Below are 10,233 nucleotides of genomic sequence, written 5' to 3'. Positions count from 1 at the left end.
CCGCCTGTGGATGCTGACATCATGTCCTGCCACAGCTTTGAGGCCCACCTCTGAGCCACAGAGGTGGTCCTCCCCCAGACCCCAAACCTAAGTCACCCCCTCCAGGAGGCCCTTCAGGGCCCTGGTGGCTATGACCTTTCCTCTGTTCTCCCTGACACTCATTTTGCCGTGGTCCCGTCTCAGGACTCTGGAACCTTCGGCTGGGTTCTCCTGCTGAAGAGTCGTGTTGGACAAAGCCGACACCTGGGATAAGCTTGGCCCCTGTCCCAACCTTGGGGGGCGGGGGAGCCGTTTGTCCTTGGAGGCAGAGAGAGAAGACCCAGCACTGGCTGGGCCATGGGAAGCCATGGGGTCCTGGAAGAAATACCAGGGGACCTGGCAGCTCCAGGAGGCTCAGGGGAGATTCTCAGGGGCCTGGCCGTGTGTAGACAGGGGGAGACAGAGACAAAGACCAGCTGTCCCACCCTTTAAAAATCTTTAAAATTTGCTCATTTGAATTCTATGAATGTATAGTTTTCAAAGTAAATGGGATCATATGATATGTTTTATATCCATCCATCTATATCTATCTCTCAGTAGATAACGGACATCCTTCCAAATGAACAGAGACCTATGTCATTCTCGTTATAGAATGGGCAGCTCAAAGAAAACTCAGGACTGGTTTCATTGTGAATGTAGATAAAAGATTTCTAAGCAATATATTAGCAAAAGAAATCTAGCACTGTAGTCAATTAAAAGAATAATACCTCGTGACCCAGTAGGAGTTGACTTCGGGGATGCCAAGATGGTCGTTCTTGGGAACTCCACCAGCAGTGTTCACGGCACTGACGGATAGTGGAGGGAAGCCATGTGATTCTCTCAGTAGACAGTAGAAAAGGTTTGCATACCAATTGGCAGCCCGTCCTGATAAAGCCGTGAGAAAGAATCCTAAACATGGCCAGAAGTATTTACCAAACCCTAACACCCAACAGAGGGGCAGGTGTATTAAAGGCATCCTTGTTTAAGCCCAGAGCAGACAAGGCTCAGGGTCCAGCCCATGATTGTTATTCCATGTTGTCCCAACTAGAGGCACAGGTAGAGTGGAGGTGAGTGGGGACCAAGGGCAGTGGTGGAGGAGCTGGTGCCAGTGGCCTCTGGGCTTTCCTCTCTCTGGAGTCCCTTTTGCCAGAGGTGAATTTACCCTGAAGCTAAAGCAGTTTCAACCTCAGGGCCCCTCACTTGCAGCAGCCCTTCCAAGACTCTGTAACCAATTCTATAGTCACAATTTGGTATTCTTGTTCTTAAAACAGCCCTTGAGCTGTTTCAAGCCTCAGACCCTCACACCTGGACCCTCTTCTGACTCCAGCTCAGCTCTTTCCCCCTGGATTTTAGTCACTGCGCCACCTTGAGTCGCCAGCACCCAGCCCAGTCCTGGCCAGGTGTGTAGACAGGTTGTGGAGTGAATGAATGAGGAAAGCAGAGGAACATGACTTGTCCAAGGTCACTCTGCTGTCAGTGGCAGAGCCGAGACCAGAGCCCGGCTCTACCCACCCTGTGCGGGGACCCACCCACCTCACCAGGTGGCAGCTTGGCTTGGGTTTTGCCCTCATGACGTCCAGGAGGTGCTGGAAGCATAAAGAGGGTTGAGTTCTGACCATGGGTAACCAGAGAGAGACCCAGCTGCGGGAAGATACCCAGGCCGCCCACTGCATGTGGCTGTGGGGCTGGCACCTGTGTTCCTGACCCTCCACCCGCCATCCCCTTAGGGTCCCTGTAGCCAAGCGTTCTGGGAGCCACCCTCGAGACAAGCCTCATCCCTGAGTCCTCTCCCTCCCTGGGTCCTTCAAGCTATGTTGAGTTTCTGTCACTTCTGGGACAGCCTTGAGGAGGGGGTGAAACAGAGAACAGACAATAAACATGGCCGTGTGCCTTCCCCACTCAGGCTGTACTGTATTAAATGAAAACAGCAGCTTGAACGACAAGAGGATCCCATTTTTGTGAAAATAAGTATATATTGATATGTGTGTATTCACATGGGGGGAAATCTAGAAAGACATACACCCGAAACTTTAACAAAAGTGATCTCCAGGTGATGGAATCCCAGTGATTTCTCCTTTTTCTTTTAGCTTTTCTGTACTTTCTAATTTTTCTATCATTATTATGTATTACTTGTGGAGAGGCAGTGTAGTGCAGTGTTTAAGAGTCAGAATGGAGTTCGCGTCCGAGCCCTCCCTCATTCTAGCTGTGTGTGTGCGCGTGCAGGTCACTGGATGTCTCTGAGCTCCGGGCTCTTCATCTACAAGATGAAGTGGAGGTGAACATTGAGCCTGACTTATTACAATGGAAAAACCTGCTAGACCCCACGCGGTGATGAAATTTAATACCACTAGTAATGGGGCAAACCCACCCGAGAAGCACACAGCACCCAGGTTCCTGCTGGAAACCATGACCCTGGATCTAGTCTTGAGGAAACGTCAGACAAATCAAATAGGGTGACATGATGCGAGGCATCTGGCCTGGACTTTTCAAAAACGCCAATGGCATGAAAGGAAGGAAGAAAGAAAAAGTCTGGAGAACTCTTCGAGGTTAAAGGAGATGCAAAAGGGGATGCTTGATTGGATCCTGAGTAGGGTGGGGAGGCCACGAAGGGCATGACTGAGACAATTGGACAAATTTGCAGATGGAGAGCACATTAGATAACAGTATGACAATGTTAAATTTCCTAAGTGTCATCACCGTATAGGGACGGTGTAGGGAAATGTCCTCATTCTGAAGAGGTATTTGCTGAAATACTTAGGGAAGAGTACAGTGTTGTCTGCAGCTAACTCTCCAATGGTTCAGAGATAAAGCAAATGTAGCAAAATTGAATTGAACAGAATGCCCAGCACAGGGCGGATCTCAGGCCTGGCAGCCACTACTCCACCCAGCCTAGAGCTGCCTCCGCCCTCTCTCCTTTTCCTTCCACCCCCTCCCCTGAGCCCCCTTTCCCAGAGGAGGTGGCCACAGGGGACGCTCTGGGAGAATGGCAGGGTGCAGGCCACAGGCCATCTCCCTGGTATTCAAGGCTTCCCCAGACTCATGCTCCTAACAGCCTCATTCCACCTCTGCCCACATGCCCTGGACCCTCATTCATTACAGACACGCGTGGGCCATCCCCCTCCTCCAGTCTGCTCACACAGTTCCCTTAGCCTAGAAAGCCACCCTTCCCTTTCCTGCCAGTAAAATCCAACTTACCCTTCAAAGAAAGCCCCCTTAGGTGCTCAAAGGGCTCCCTCTTTCCCAACCCAGGGAAGAAGCATGCTTTCCTGGAATGGCCCCCCTTGGGCTGTTATCCCACTCTGCGATGCCCAAGTTGATCGGTCACCTCCACGAGCCTGGGAGCTCCAGTTCGCAGGGACCAGGTTGCAACCACCCCTGTGTCTCTAGGACATATCGAGGGCCTGAGCCATAGGAGACACTCTCCATGTGTTTACTGCCAAAGGGTTGGGTGCCAGCACGAATCCACTGCCATTTTGGAGACTAGTTAAATACACGTTGGTATGTTCATATAATAGAATTACTATGCCGGTATCAAAAGAATGACTTGGACGGGTATGGAATAATCCCAGATATAACAATAAGTGAACGCAGTGAGCTACTTACTATTTGTGTGAGAAAAAAAGCATGTATACTTGTAGTAGCAAAGGTTGCCTCAGGAGAGAGGCAGCGGGGGCTAGGGGGACGGGGAGGGAGTGAGAGTTTTTGAGTTTGTGTCTTGCATATGTGAACCTATTTAACAAATCTACATGATTTAGATTTATAATAGAGCACCCACTCTTTGGGGGAGGTTCAGGGCACCCCAGAAGTTGGATGCTGAGGAAAGAGGGGAGAAGCAGGTGAGCATTGCCCCCGGTGGAGGAGGAGTCTGGGCTGCTTGCCTGCGACTCTTGCTGGAGGACCCTGACCTTAAGCCCCGAGGCAGCAGAGGCGGGCAGCAGCCTCCCAGAATCCTCAGCGCCATAGGCATTTCTCACTTATTCGAGTGCCATCCTCTGGGCCCTGCAGCATCTTATGCCATGACTTCACTGGAAATGTCCTGCCTCCATTTTCATGTGTGGAGTCCTACACCCACCCAGTTCCTGCCTCTGGCCCAGTGTTCCCCTAAGGCCCCCGTCAGAGTCCTCCCTCTCGTCATCCTGCTCCCCGACGTCCTCAGTGTTTGCTCCGAAGTCCTCAGAGCTGAGCGGACCCAACTGAGAGGGAAAAGGAGGGAAGGGCATCTAGAGATTTTGGCCCTGCTGGCCTTTCTCAGGCCCAAGGCTTCCTGCTGCCCAAGCCCTTTGCTTGTTCGTGTGTTGGGACAAAGGGCTGCCCACCCCAAGCCCACACTCCCCTTTCACTACGGGGAAGCAGTGGGAATTTCATGCCTCCTGGGGCCCCTTTGCACGGGGAAGGGACTGGAACGTGTATATAATAGGATGCATGGTTAAAGGAAAGTTATTCTGCCATTTGTTAAAATGGTTAAAACAGGTAAGGAAGACTTTATTCGGGACTATTGCCATAGGTGTCAAGACTCTCACAGTAGCGGGGAGAGATGAGGCTCAACACTGAGTACAGCAAAGACAGCCAGGGTTTATAGCCAACAAGCAGAATGAGGGGTCAGTGGATGGAAAATTACTAAGAGGAGACCTCAAGGGGAGGGGCGATTCTTACTAAACCAACTTAACAGGATTCTTGCTGAAGGCAGGCCAGGGTGATCAGATACCAAGGGTGGAGGATTCTCACTAAACTGATTTAGCAGGATTCTTGCTAAACTTGGGCGAGGTAGGCCAAAGACAAGGCCCAAGGACAAGGCCTAGTTGAAAAGAGGGCTCAGAGGAGCCTGTCTGAAGTTTGGTCAAGGACAGAGTCTTTGCCACATATTATAGGATCAGGGAAAATTCCCCTGTTTATAGCTGAGGAATGGAGGCCCAGAGCAGTCATTTGCCTGGGGTCCGCTTTAATCCCCCTCACCCCCAGGAAGCTCAGCCCCAGGACTCCTGCTGCATCTGGCCCACAAGCTGTGGGTAAAAGGGCCTGAGCTCCAGCCCCGCTGGGGCTGCCAACTCATTGCTGTGTGACCCTGGTTTAGTCTGGCCCATCTCTGGGCCTCGCAATGGGACCCAAGAACAAAGCCACCAGAGTACTCCGGCCAAGCCATGGGAGCTCAGGGGAGCCGGGTGGTCCAGGCCTAGGACGGGCAAGGCAATAATTAGCTGAGAGCTCCTCTGGAATGTTAAGTACCCAGCCCTGGAATGCAGCTCCTGCCGGCTGCAAATACCCCCCACCATCAGACAGGCCCTGCAGTAAGATAAAAATCAGGGTGGGCAGGCACTGGGGACCCTGTCTTGGGAGCCCTCCCCTACATTTCTCTGGCCTCTCCCAGGATCTCCTCTATTTGGAATTCCCTCCATCTTAGGGCTCGCTTGGAACAAGCCTTTGCAGATGTGGTAGGGGCTTCTAAGATGACCCCTGCCTCCTGGATCAGTATAATCCCCTCTCCTTCAACGTGGGCTAGACCCAGTGACCGCTCCTGACAAACGGAGGACAGCAAAGTGATGGAATGTCACTTCTGATATTGGGTTACAGAAGGACCACGCCTTTCATCTGGGGCATGCTTTTGCTCTCTCTGAGGGAAGCCAGCTGCCAAGCTGTGAGCTGCCCAACAGAGAGGCCCATGCAGCAGGGCTCCGGCCAACAGCCAGCGGGATCAGCGAGGCCAGCAAGGAACCGAGGTCTGCAGTCCAGCAACCCACGAGGCCCCAAATCCTGCCAATAAGCACGTGAGCGAGCTTGGATGACTGCAGGCCTGGCTGACGGCTCGACTGCAGCCTGTGAGAGACCACGAGGCAGAGGGCCAGCTAGGCTCTGCCCAGACTCCTGACCCACAGAAACTGACTTGCCCAAGGTCACAGAGCCTGGGACTGCCAGGTCCAGGATTGGAACCAAGGTTTTCCAACTCTCAGCCCAGTGTGCAGGGCCCTAGACCAGTGGTTCTCACACTTTAGTTTGCATCAGAATCATCTGGAGGGCTTGTGAAAACCAAGAGCTGGGCCCCATCCTTGGGGTTTCTGATTCTGCAGGCCTGGGTGGGGCCTGAGAATTTGCGTTTCTGACAAGTTTCAGGTGGTGCTGATGTGGCTGGCGGAGGACCACACTTTGAGAACCAGCGCTGCAGACTCTCCGTCTCCCACATCACTCTCCTGATGGGCCCCCAAAGCACAGACCAAGGGCAATTTGCCACGTCCCGAATGCCTGTCTAGGCACCATTTCCTCTGAGGGAGTCGGGTGTGGTTGAAAGAACCACAGAGGGCAGTGCCCTGTCTTGTTCATCTTTGCAACTGTTTCTGACCCATCAAACCCACAGATACATGTGACATTCCACAATTTTATAAGGTTACATTTTGGGGAAAAATTAATTTCTTTTTATCAAAACCATGCCAAAAATATTTTATGTTGTTCAGATGATCAAGTATTATAGGCAGGAATAGTTTTGTTAAGGAAACTACCAATAGGACATCAATAGGAAGTGAAATAATTCTCTCTCTGCTGTAATGTTTTCCGTGTTTTGTCACTTAGGGGCTGGCTTTATCCATCCTTGGATTTTACCTTTTGGGCACTAAACCTTCTTAAAGTTGTTGCTTTGGATACTAGGTAATTGGTAGATCTATTGATATAGATATAGATTCATATGTGGATGTGGATTCAAATACGGATACAGATGAAGATGTAGCAGTGATGTTCCCTAAGGAGAAAGGACATGCTCCCTCCCTCTGCTTCCCTCTGCCCAGAATGGGGATGGTGGGGCAGCCAACTTGGACACATCAAGATGGCAGAGCAATAAGGTAGAAGGGGCCTGGATGCCTGGACAAGCTCGCGGAGGAGGATCTCCCTTCCCGTCCTAGACAATCTACCCCTAGGTCGTCGTAGGAGAGAGAAGTGAACTCCACTCTGCCATGGCTCTAATACATCACATGCACGTGTCCCCCCAGCAGACCACGAGCTCCTTGAGAGTAGGGCTAGAGCCCCCATCTTTCTTCCTACAGCTCTCAGCACAGGGCCTAACGCATTTCAGTTCTGGTTCTGCCCCTTAGTAGCAGGCAACCCAGGGCAAGTGACCTCCCTGGCCTCTTCTACAAAATGGGGCTAAAAAACCATTCTCATAAGATTCGCATCAAGCTTAGTGAGATGATGTGCATAAAATACTAGGCCCTGTACACCTAATAGGAGCTAAATAAATGGTGGATATTATGAGCTATAAGTTTTCAGAAATCGGATCCTGTCCCCTCCCACCCTGCTTTAAACCCCGACTTCCCTTAAGATAACATCTAACCTCCCTACCATGGCCCTAAGACCTTTTATGCTTCAATCCTGACCACCTCCCTCGTCTTATCACTCATACTGTGAACTCTACAGCCAGATAGAGTTGCTCTGGCATCCCGTCTTTTCCTAAGGTCAGAGTAAAGGGTGAGAAATGGAAAGAAAAAAAAAAAAAGTGAGAAACGTACCAAGTCCAAATGACCCTTGAAAATCCCTTAAACTGCACATAGGGACAGTATCCAGACCTAGTACCTCTCAGTGAGGCAAGTCCAAAACAGGTTTCCTCCAGTGTAGAAACAGGGGGCTATGTCTTCAGTTGAGCCCCAGATAAAGTAGCTGGCTTGTGTTTAGGGGCCTCATGAGACCAAAAGTATGTGTCTTTCATCAGCATCACATTCAGAATGAAGCGTTCATTGATTCTTCTCTCCTGTACTCCCAGTCCTCGTAACATGCACTGCCTCTTACGTCCAAGCCTTTGCACATGCTGTTCCTTTTGCCACCAACCCCCCAGCCTCCCTGCCTCCCCCTCCACTTGGCCTGGCCAATCCTCATTCCTCTTTCAGGCCTCTGTGCAGGTGCCACTTCCTCAGGGAAGCTTTTCCTAACTTCCATCCCCTGAAGCTCCTTTGTCCTGTGCAGCAGGCCTCCCGCTATACAGTCAGCCCTCCCTCATCCATGGTGTCTGCCTCTGCAATTCAATCAACCCTGGATGGAAAATATTCGGGAAAAAAAAAAGCCAGAAAGCTCTAAAAAGCAAAACTTGAATTTGCTGTTGGCCCGGCAACTATTTACATAGCATTTACATTGTATTTACAACTGTTTACATGGCGTTGTATTAGGTATTATAAGTAGTCTAGAGATGATTTAAAGTACACTGGAGGACGTACGTTTTGTTATTTTGGAACTACTACCCCATCTTATATAAGGGACTTGAGCACCCCTGGATTTCGGTATCAATGGGGGTCCTGGAACCAATCCCCCAGCCCTCACACGGGAGCGATGACTGTATATTTTTGCGTGGCTGCCTGTGGGTCTTTTCTAAGAAGTCTTTCCTTCTCTTTTGTTCAGTGCTCGGTCCCCAGCGCCTAGCACAGAATTTGGCGCACAGGCGATGCCCCGATAAATGCTCACGGAATGAATGGGCCCATGAGGAAACGGGTGGCAGTAGTCCGGGATGCCTTTGCCTCCATCAGCCAGCATCCTGGGGAGGGCAGGAAGGGGGAAGGGAGCCCTGCGGGGGCCTCTCCTTCCCCATCATCCTCCCAGACCCCTTCCCTGCCCAACAGGGCGCCACTGGCCTGTCCCACACCCTCTCTGCCGCCTGCCCAGTGACCTAATTATTGTTTTTTCTTCCAGCCCCGCGGAGGGGAAAACAGAAATTCCTGGTGGATGACACAGGCCCGGCGGCCGCCTGAGAGCCGAGCACGGGACCGGCTGGGCCGGCTTCGCCCGCCCTGAACCCACCGCCCGCCCCGCCACCAGGGCCGCGGGAACCCGTCATCAGCCTAAGTACAGAGCGGGCGGCCGGGCGGGCGGCCGGGAAATTGCCGGTTCCCGCTGACCCGCGGGGCCTGCGGGCGCCCCGAGTCTGGGGGCTAGGAGCGGGCGGGCCGGGGGACCCCGGGGGTCACGAGCGCCCGGGCTGGGTTGGCCCGTCCTCACTACCCGACGCCTGGCAGGCCCGCGGAAGGGGAAGGAGCGGGGGCTCGCCGGGGCCGCGCTCGGGCAGCTGGGGTGGCAGGGGGCGGCGGGAGGCGCCAGCGCGGGGGTGGGAGGGGAGGAATTTGAGCGGCTCGGCCCAGGGTGCGGCCCCGGCGCGAGGCCAGGGCCCTGCGGCGCACAGCACAGCCCAGAGTGCTCTGCGAGGGCTGGGGGGCCTTCAGCACCCCTTCCCCCTTCTGGGCGCCGCCCCCACTCTTACAAGGAGCATTGGGCTCGGAGCCAGACTCGTGGGGTCGCGCATCCCCACCCCAACGGGCTGCTTCATCTGCCATGTGCCCTCTTTCCGTCCGTGGGCCCTTGATGCTGGAGGGAGCCTCAGTTCCCCCACCTGTGAAATGGGTTAACATCTGGGGATGACTGAGATGTGCGCGGGTTCACTGTCCTCTATGCCTAGCAGATAAGAGATGCTCCATTTTCTTTCAGTTATTAGGGGAAAAGGCACTCCGTCTCTCATGCTCTCCCTCAACAAATACCGATTGAACCCCTACTCGGTGCTGTGTTAGGCTTTGTGTTACAGTGATGAATAAGACAGATAAAATCTTACATTCTCAGAGGAGACAAACAACAAGCAAACAATAAATGAATATGCACATCAGATAAGATAGTGCTTCAGATGGTGATAGGTGTTACTCTAATGGGCTAAGGAGAGTGGGAGGAGTTGTTCAATTTAGACTCAGTGGTCCTAGAAGGAAGGTCTTCTTGGTCAAGTGCCCTTGAGCTGAGATCTGAGTGAAGGGTGGGAGTGAGCAAGGCCGTTATCTAGGGGAAGGCCTTTTGGATAAAGCAAACAGCAGGTGCAAAGGCCCTGGCTCCCCTACCCACCCCTTGTTGGGTAGATTCTACCTTGTTGGCAGAACCCATCTCTCAGGTTCCTGGGCTTCTGAAGCACAAAATACTCCCCTTTCTACCTCAGTCCACGGGAAGGAAGCATGGAGAGCAGATGTGCAGTCAGACCTGGTTTTAAATCCTGGCCCTGCTACTCCCAGCTTTGTGACCTTACATAAGTCACTTAACCTCACTGAGTGGTAATAGTTCTTCCATCCATCAAGTGGGGAGAATAATGGCATGTTTCTTACAGGCTTGTGTGCGATGTCAGTGAGGTAACACTGACACGCGGCAAGCCCAGACTTGGGCGTATGTATGTGCTTGAATGGATGGTCTGTGGGATCTCTAGGAAGACCTCGGTTTTCTTCA

This window comes from Orcinus orca, chromosome 2 (genome assembly GCF_937001465.1).
Source record: "Orcinus orca chromosome 2, mOrcOrc1.1, whole genome shotgun sequence".
NCBI classification, from domain to species: domain Eukaryota; kingdom Metazoa; phylum Chordata; class Mammalia; order Artiodactyla; family Delphinidae; genus Orcinus; species Orcinus orca.
The sequence above is the reverse complement of the archived record's forward strand: the minus strand, read 5'-3'. Positions refer to the sequence as shown.